Source organism: Tupaia chinensis, unplaced genomic scaffold (genome assembly GCF_000334495.1).
Source record: "Tupaia chinensis unplaced genomic scaffold, TupChi_1.0 Scaffold000237_1, whole genome shotgun sequence".
NCBI classification, from domain to species: domain Eukaryota; kingdom Metazoa; phylum Chordata; class Mammalia; order Scandentia; family Tupaiidae; genus Tupaia; species Tupaia belangeri.
The window spans coordinates 2,738,290-2,745,409 of record NW_006159715.1 but is presented as its reverse complement, the minus strand read 5'-3'; the positions used below and the strand labels follow the sequence as shown (position 1 = coordinate 2,745,409).

The 7,120-nt window shown below is 44.5% G+C and overlaps 1 protein-coding gene across 2 annotated transcripts in view; it reads left to right on the top strand.

Annotated features, from left to right (window-relative positions):
- Positions 1-1,292: 1,292 nt before the first annotated feature.
- The window catches only part of MTMR12 (myotubularin related protein 12), a 44,807-nt gene continuing 38,979 nt past the window's right edge, over positions 1,293-7,120 (top strand). Inside the window, exons 1-5 of one of the 2 annotated variants that reach the window (XM_027771875.1) lie at positions 1,293-1,394; positions 1,477-1,625; positions 2,729-2,801; positions 3,940-4,070; positions 5,312-5,405. The gene's annotated coding sequence lies outside the window, so the exon portion shown is untranslated. Of the gene's footprint in view, positions 1,395-1,476; positions 1,626-2,728; positions 2,802-3,939; positions 4,071-5,311; positions 5,406-7,120 lie in introns of those variants that run through there. The other variant, XM_027771874.1, reaches the window with a different exon arrangement.

The following is a 7,120-nucleotide window of genomic DNA, read 5'->3' as shown; positions in this document are numbered from 1 at the left end:
TCCTAAACTGGACTAAGGCCATGTCCAGCTCCCAGCTCTCATGATTCTGGGCTCTGTCTCAGATACCAGCAAATGAATAACTCTGGTGCAGCGTGCCCAGTTTGCAGAGGGTCTCTCCAGCAGTGTTGCCGAGCCACTGCATGCTCATTTCTGATCTCCAGTGTGTGATTATGGCATGGGGCTGGCCTGGCCTTGGGAGAACCTTCCTCACTGTTAAAAGCTCTTTCACTTCAAAAGGACAGGAAGCTTTGCTCATATGTGTTCCATCTTGGACTTTGCTGAGGTTCTTCTTCTGAGACTATTTTAAACCCCACTGGGGGCCCTGGCTTCATTGTTTGCTTCAAACTCTGTGGTCTTTTTCGAGGCTGACCTAGTGACTGAGCCATCTTCCGGTACTATTTCCTCAGCATTTCAGCTGGAGGTAATTAACCCCTTGAAAGATGGGGGGAAGTCCCCCCAGAACATGTGTCCCTTGGTAGTCTGAGTGTATGAACTTTTCTCTGTTTTCATATTGAAAACTAGACTAAACGAATTTTGAGCCAGAAAGTACATTTAGAGACCTTGAAGGGATATTCAAAAGGGGACGGAGGAGGAGATGGTTATCTGATGGGTGAGAAGAAAATTCTTTTTCTCTTTTGTTGCAAAGTGTTTACATATAATTTTCCATGTTCCCAGTATTCTTTTTTTTTTCTGTCTTCATGAGTTTCTCTGCTTCCAGGGAGTAGAGAATACGTACCTGTTCCCCAATCTACTTTTGCTCTAAAGGGGTCTTTGCCTTCAGGAACTACAGCTTCTCGTGTGGGCTGGGTGCCCGCAGTCAGAGCCAGAAAGGTGACACATGAGAGGAAACCAGAACTGTCAACTAAGAAAGAGAGGAAACGGTTTTTTCCCACAAACCTCTGACCTCCTCTTTCCTCCCCCCTCCCAGTGTGGAGCTGGAATGAGGGTGGTCATGGAAAGTTGCAGCACCTCTTGTGTCTGAGGGATCTGCTTGAGCCCTGGGGCCGGGGAGGCACCCCACTTTCTAAGCAATGCCAGCATTAGATATGGCCCACTGTCAAGGAAAGTGGGAGTGGAATCGGTGTGCTAGGGCCCATTGCAAGCCTGTCTGTCTGCTGATTTAGGGTGTCACTTCTGTGGAATGTTTGCTCGGGTCAGAGTAACAAACAGACCAAGACCTATGCTTGAAAGTGCAGCTGAGATCATTACCACCTATTTGGAAACTTCCATTGTTCACAGTGAGAACATAGAGAAGTGCCCTGTGTGAACGTGTATCTGCGCCACTTTGATTTCGTTTATTGATGGTCCGCTCTCTCCTAAGTTTTGCTGCTTCTACCAGGCTAAAAAGTGTAAAGATTTGAAGTGTTGCATTATACGATGTGTTTTGTCCTTAGGTAAACAGAGCTGGACAGCTTTTAATGTTTGTGAACTGTATGTTCCCCGAGGACTCTAAGGACTTGTTTGGGTTTTCACCAGGTGAACAGCTGCTTTGTGAAGCCAGCACAGTATTGAAGTATGTCCAGGAAGATTCTTGTCAGCGTGGAGTCTATGGGAGGCTTGTCTGCACAGACTTCAAGATTGCTTTCTTGGGTGACGATGAATCTGCGTTGGAAAATGATGTACACGTAAGCTGCCTTTGGCTGACTTTGGGGGTAACAGTGTAGTTAGGACGTTGTAGTCTTTTTTTCCCCCAGCTTCTCAATGATCCTCCCTCTGGCACACACAGATGCAAACAAAAGACAGAAGTCCTTCACATCAGTGGTCTGCTCTGTATTCTTAGGCTCTCCTTGCAGTGGATGACCATTTAGAAATTTCCCACCTGTGCCTTAATGTCATGCTGGATTGCCTTTGACCTCATAGGTTGACACCATCAACTTTTCCTTATTTTCTTCTGTATTTCTACACAGTATATATCACTTACTGGAATATCATCTCCCCAAATATCCTGGTTCCCCATGTTTTCTCTGTACTAAATGCTTACTCAAATTGAGGAACTGAGTTCAGTAGTGAAATTGATAGTGAATGCAGCCTTTCAGTTGGGATTTACTTTATTTGAACCTACTAGCAGTGTCCTTGTGAAGCTTGTCTTTACGTAGGAGGACCGGGTAGGCCGGTAAGGAGAGAACGGCCTGCACCCCTAGGAGAGCACTGTGTGTTTCCACCATGCGTTAATGGAAACCCAGCAAGGCTTCCTGGCCCAGTGTGCCTGCTGTCCGAGGCCACCCTTACTTCTTACCCAGCAGCACCATTGCTGCTTCGAGTGTGGTCTTCTGTGCTGCTGGCCACTGTAGGGGCTTGGTGCATCGTCCTGTGCAAAGGCAGCATTCACTAGAAACTTGAATCTCAGCCCAGTAGGAGTGGCAAGACTTAGGTGAGAAGATTCAAGGATTTTCCTCCCAAAGCTGGCTTCAGGTAGCCCTGTCAACAACCTGTTTGCGTTTAGGTAGACAAATGATATTCTATGTGTCGCTTCCCCACACTTCTCAGAGTGATCGTGTGTGGTATATGGGTTTGCCTGGTCTTAGCCCAGATAATGGCATGTCTGCCTTGGTTTGAGAAACGAACCCAATAACTTTTCCCATCTCCTTCATCATCCCAGATGTGACTGCGTTTTGTTTATACGTTTTGTTTATCGTAATGTGCAAATCGAGAATGGTGCTTTGCTCTGCCTGTTACTGTCTAATGGTGCATAGAAAGGAGTCACGTTGTTTCCTTTTGATTCCTTTAGGAAACTCAGTTTAAGAATAAGGTTATAGGAGAAAATGACATTACGCTGCACTGTGTCGATCAGATTTTTGGAGGTAAGTATCTCTTTTCCTTTGGTTGTTGCCAGCCTTCTAAAGTATAACTGATAATGATGATAATATTGTATGGCCTTTTATAGCTTAGAGAAACTTGTTCACATACATTTTCTTGTTTAATCCAGTTTCATGGGCAATAAAATGAGATATGAAATAGCTTGTTGGGGGTCACTTAGCTGGAGGAGCTTGGACTTGAACTTACGGCCTCTTCTTGGTAATGCCCCACAGAGTGCCTTTTAATATTAGATGCTGATCATACTTTTTGTTACCAGTGCTAGCTGTGTAGGTTTTACTTTAAAGGCTAATCTGATAAAGGTCCATCATATTGCATTAGGAGGTTGTTTCGCTGACTAAACAAGCCTCTCTTGCCAAGCCTTTCTCTGTACCACTTCTCTATTTTCATGTTCAGAGCCATTTCTGACTTTCTCAACACCATCTAGTGTTGAGTGGGTCCAGACTTTGGGAGAGGAAAGGAGGTGGTGGGAGGCCATAAGTCTAGAAACTGACTGTCACTAAGACGTGTCCCTAGCAATCCCCCTGCCATCTTTAATGATCTCAGCTCTCAGAGCTGAGATTTGTATTTGTTTGTTTTAAGAGGTTTTTGCCTTAGGGTGTGTGCACTCACCAGAGAGAGAGAGAGACAATGAGAGGGAAAGTATCACTCACCCCCTCCAGGGGTAGACATAGCCATGCTGCGGTCCTTTCTTCTCCATTCTCTTCCCAGGATCTTGGGCACACATGCTCACGTACTTGGCATGATTTTCAAGCCACTAAGTCTGGGACTTGAACTGCCATTGGCCATGTGGGAGTCCAGCCATGTAACCGTTATGCCATCATCTGTTGGCCCCCAGAGCTGGGTTTTCTTTAGGCCACTGGAGTAGGTTCTGCCAACAGTGGCCAGTCTGTTTTGGTCTTGTGCTTACTCCAGAAGAAGGAAGAACACTGATGCTTTCTGGGAGCCAGGGTCCCTGCTAGGAGGGACTGGGCTTGTGCTCATAGTCACTTAGAAGGCCGAGGGCACGTGTCCTCTCACTTTAGAAAGGTGTCCTTAGTAGTCGATGGTCTGCCTTGTTTCTTTAGCACTAACTTGTTGCTGTATAACATAATTTCCTTTTCTGATTTCATCATTGATCTGTAGTGTTCGATGAGAAAAAAAAAACTCTCTTTGGACAATTGAAGAAGTACCCTGAGAAACTCATCATCCACTGCAAAGACCTCCGAGTGTTCCACTTTTGTCTGAGGTACACAAAGGAAGAGGAAGTCAAAAGGGTAACTAGTTGCATGTGTTTTTAGGTTTTATTTCCCATCAGGTTTTCCCCATGTGTCTGGTTTTTGCTCCCATTGCATGAAAGTTGAGGGGAGCCTTCCACTCTGCAGTTGAAATTGCTTGTAATCCCACATTCTTTGATTAGATGAGAGCCTGTTAGGTAACACTCCCAACTCTCATTTTGGTGCATGCTACCTTTAATCCTTCCGTTTACACTGTTTCTAGGTCCGTAGGTAGTGGGAAAAGGGAAGGATGAGGCAGCTGAAAGTTTATCCCTCTCCCCCCTCCTCTGACAGCTTTTCCAGCAGACAGTAGCAGTGACTTCCACTTCTGTGAATAAATACAATCGCCTCTGGGAGGAAGTGATTGAACACGGAAGGGGGAGGTCCACAGGTCAGATGTCCAAAGCCGAGTCATTCCATGTGCTTTTGGAGACTAAGTAAATGGAATCCCTGGTTGCCACAGCAAATTCAGATATGTAACTGGGTGAACCTCAAAGTGGCTGTTCCAATTCAGTGTTCATTTTACTTCCAAGATTCCTCTGATTAAGACACTGAAGGTCTCAAACTTGCTGCTCTCATGGCAGATACAGCAGGGAGACCTAGTAAGAGACCTGTTCATGCTCATTTTCTTGACAACAGTGAGTTATGCACACTTACAGCAACTACTTGCTTTTCTTTCAGATAGCGCAGAGTTGAGTTAGAAGAGTAAGCGTGACTTTGCTATCTATTCTGAGCAGGAAAAGACTGGTGTAGATATGGAAAATTTCCTGAGAAGGAATGCATTTGATTGATGGTTTTAGTCATCTATCCAAACATACTTTTGTTTGGCGCAATAGACAGCACAGTGGAGTGATTGCTTTTCCTCATTTTCTAGAAGGTCCTAAAGACCAAAGCAAGGGATCAGAACAGCTAAATGCCTTGGTCATTACATGGTATCAGCTGTAAGTCTTGGACACACCTGTTTTGTGGGGTGTAATAATGTGGCACTTAAGTTATTTTTAGCACTTTGTTTTGAATCAGTAGACCATGTTTTAAAATTTTCCATAGATATTAAGAGCTTTTTAAAACCCTGACAAAATATTTGTCATTCTGTTGATTTGGGCATTATTCTAAGAGCCCAGGTCTTAGATGCGGGCCTCGGCAAGAGTAAGCTTGTCCTTGGAGCCCAATTAGCGTGACAGAACCCAGACTGTCAAAAGTATAACTATCCATTGGTTGTGTTTTTTTGTTTTGTTTTCTAGATTGTCAGTGGCATAATTCATCATACCCAGGCTCCCAAACTGCTTAAACGATTGTTTCTGTTTTCCTATGCAGCTGCTGCACAAAACAGTATAGGTAAGTGTTCTCTGGGTTTCAGTTTTAGGGTAGACAGGATCCTTCCCATTTCTGCTTGCAACCAGTGTGGGGTGAACCCATCCGTGGTTTGTTTTTTCCCCCTCTTTAGCAACTGTTCACTTCTTGATCGGGTGATTCATTTGGCTTTTTTTTTTTTGGAGAGGTTTCTGCTGTAGGCACATGAGCTTGCCAGAAAGATAGAGAGAGACAGAGAGACAGAAATAAGAAATCAACCCCCCCCCCAGGGGGTTGGCCATGCTGCAGTCCTTTCTCCTCCATTCTCCTCTCGGGATCTTGGACACGCATGCACATGTGCCCAGCGTGAGTTTAAGCCACTGGGTCCAGAACTCGAACTGCGTTCAACTACATGGGACTCCAGTGTCGTAGCCATTGCACCATCTGCTGGTCCCGGGTGATTTCTTTAGAAGATTTCTTTCTTTCTTTTTTTTTTTTCTGTGATCTTTGTTTCCTCTTTTAACTTTGTATACTTGCTTTTAAAATTTTGCCAGAGGACTTGTGCTCTTGCTGGAGAGAGACAGAGAGAGAAAGCAAGGAAGCACCCTCCGACACACACATGGGGTACGGTCACACTGCAGTCCCTTTTCTGTCTCTCCCTTCTGTCAGAATTTTGGGGAATCTCTCTCTCTCTGTCTGTCTCTCTCTCTCTGTCTCTCTGACCCAGTATGGTTTTCAAGCCTCTGGGTCCCTTGGATTACATATCAGCTATGTAGGATCCAGCCTTCTTAATCACCAGGCCATGGACTTAATACCCTGCATACTTTGTTTTTGTTGTTATTGTTTAATGAGAATTTGGTTGCTTCTTATGAAAGATAAAACTATTTTATAACTTGGAAACTAGAGAAACAAAATTGAAGCAAGTTTAAAATAGCCCTGTTTGTCCATGGGTTCTTTTTTTCTACTAAAATATACTTGATTTCCTTTTGTGAGACTATAGAAAATGTCTAGCATTCTCAAACATTTTTAAATTTGCCTATTTTTTCATGCTTTTTAGCAAATATTTGGGAGGGAAATGGGACATTTATACATAAGAAAAGCACATCAATACAATGGTTTGATAAGAGAGAAGATCCCAAATGCTTTCCATTCAATTTGGCGAAAAAGAGGGCAACCAGTTAGGTAAGAAACTCTTAATTAGCTATCGGTACTGCCGAGTACTGGGGGCCAGCTAGTGGCTTCATAGTCGTACAGCTGGAGCCACATGGGAGGCTCCCGGGTTTGTGTCCTGGAACCTCCCTGTACACGCTGGGCATGTCCTCGCGATCTGGGCTGGCTGGAGCTATGGGAGGATTGTGGAGTGGGGTCCTTGTTAGGGGTGCCTTTTTCTCTCTTAAATTTTATAAAACAACACCTAACGCTGGACATGTTTCCACAGACGTCTGTCTTCCGTTCATCCTCTCCTCTATCTGTTCACCTCTTCTATCCATTATTCGTAGCATGAAGTTGATGTTTAGAGATCTTGAGTCCCATCTGCTTTTTGTCAGGGAACTGACAGGTTCATATAAAAGCACATACAAGGCTTTCTGGAATGCAGAGTTTTGCTTTGTCACTAGCTGCTAATTTAATAAACATTTATTCAATGCTTGCCAGCCCTGTGGGAGTATGGAGGTGAACAGAACTAAATCCCTAACCTCGGGGGGCATGAAGCCAAATAGGAGAGGCTGCTGAGTGATGTGTCCTCTGCAGTGCCCACCCAC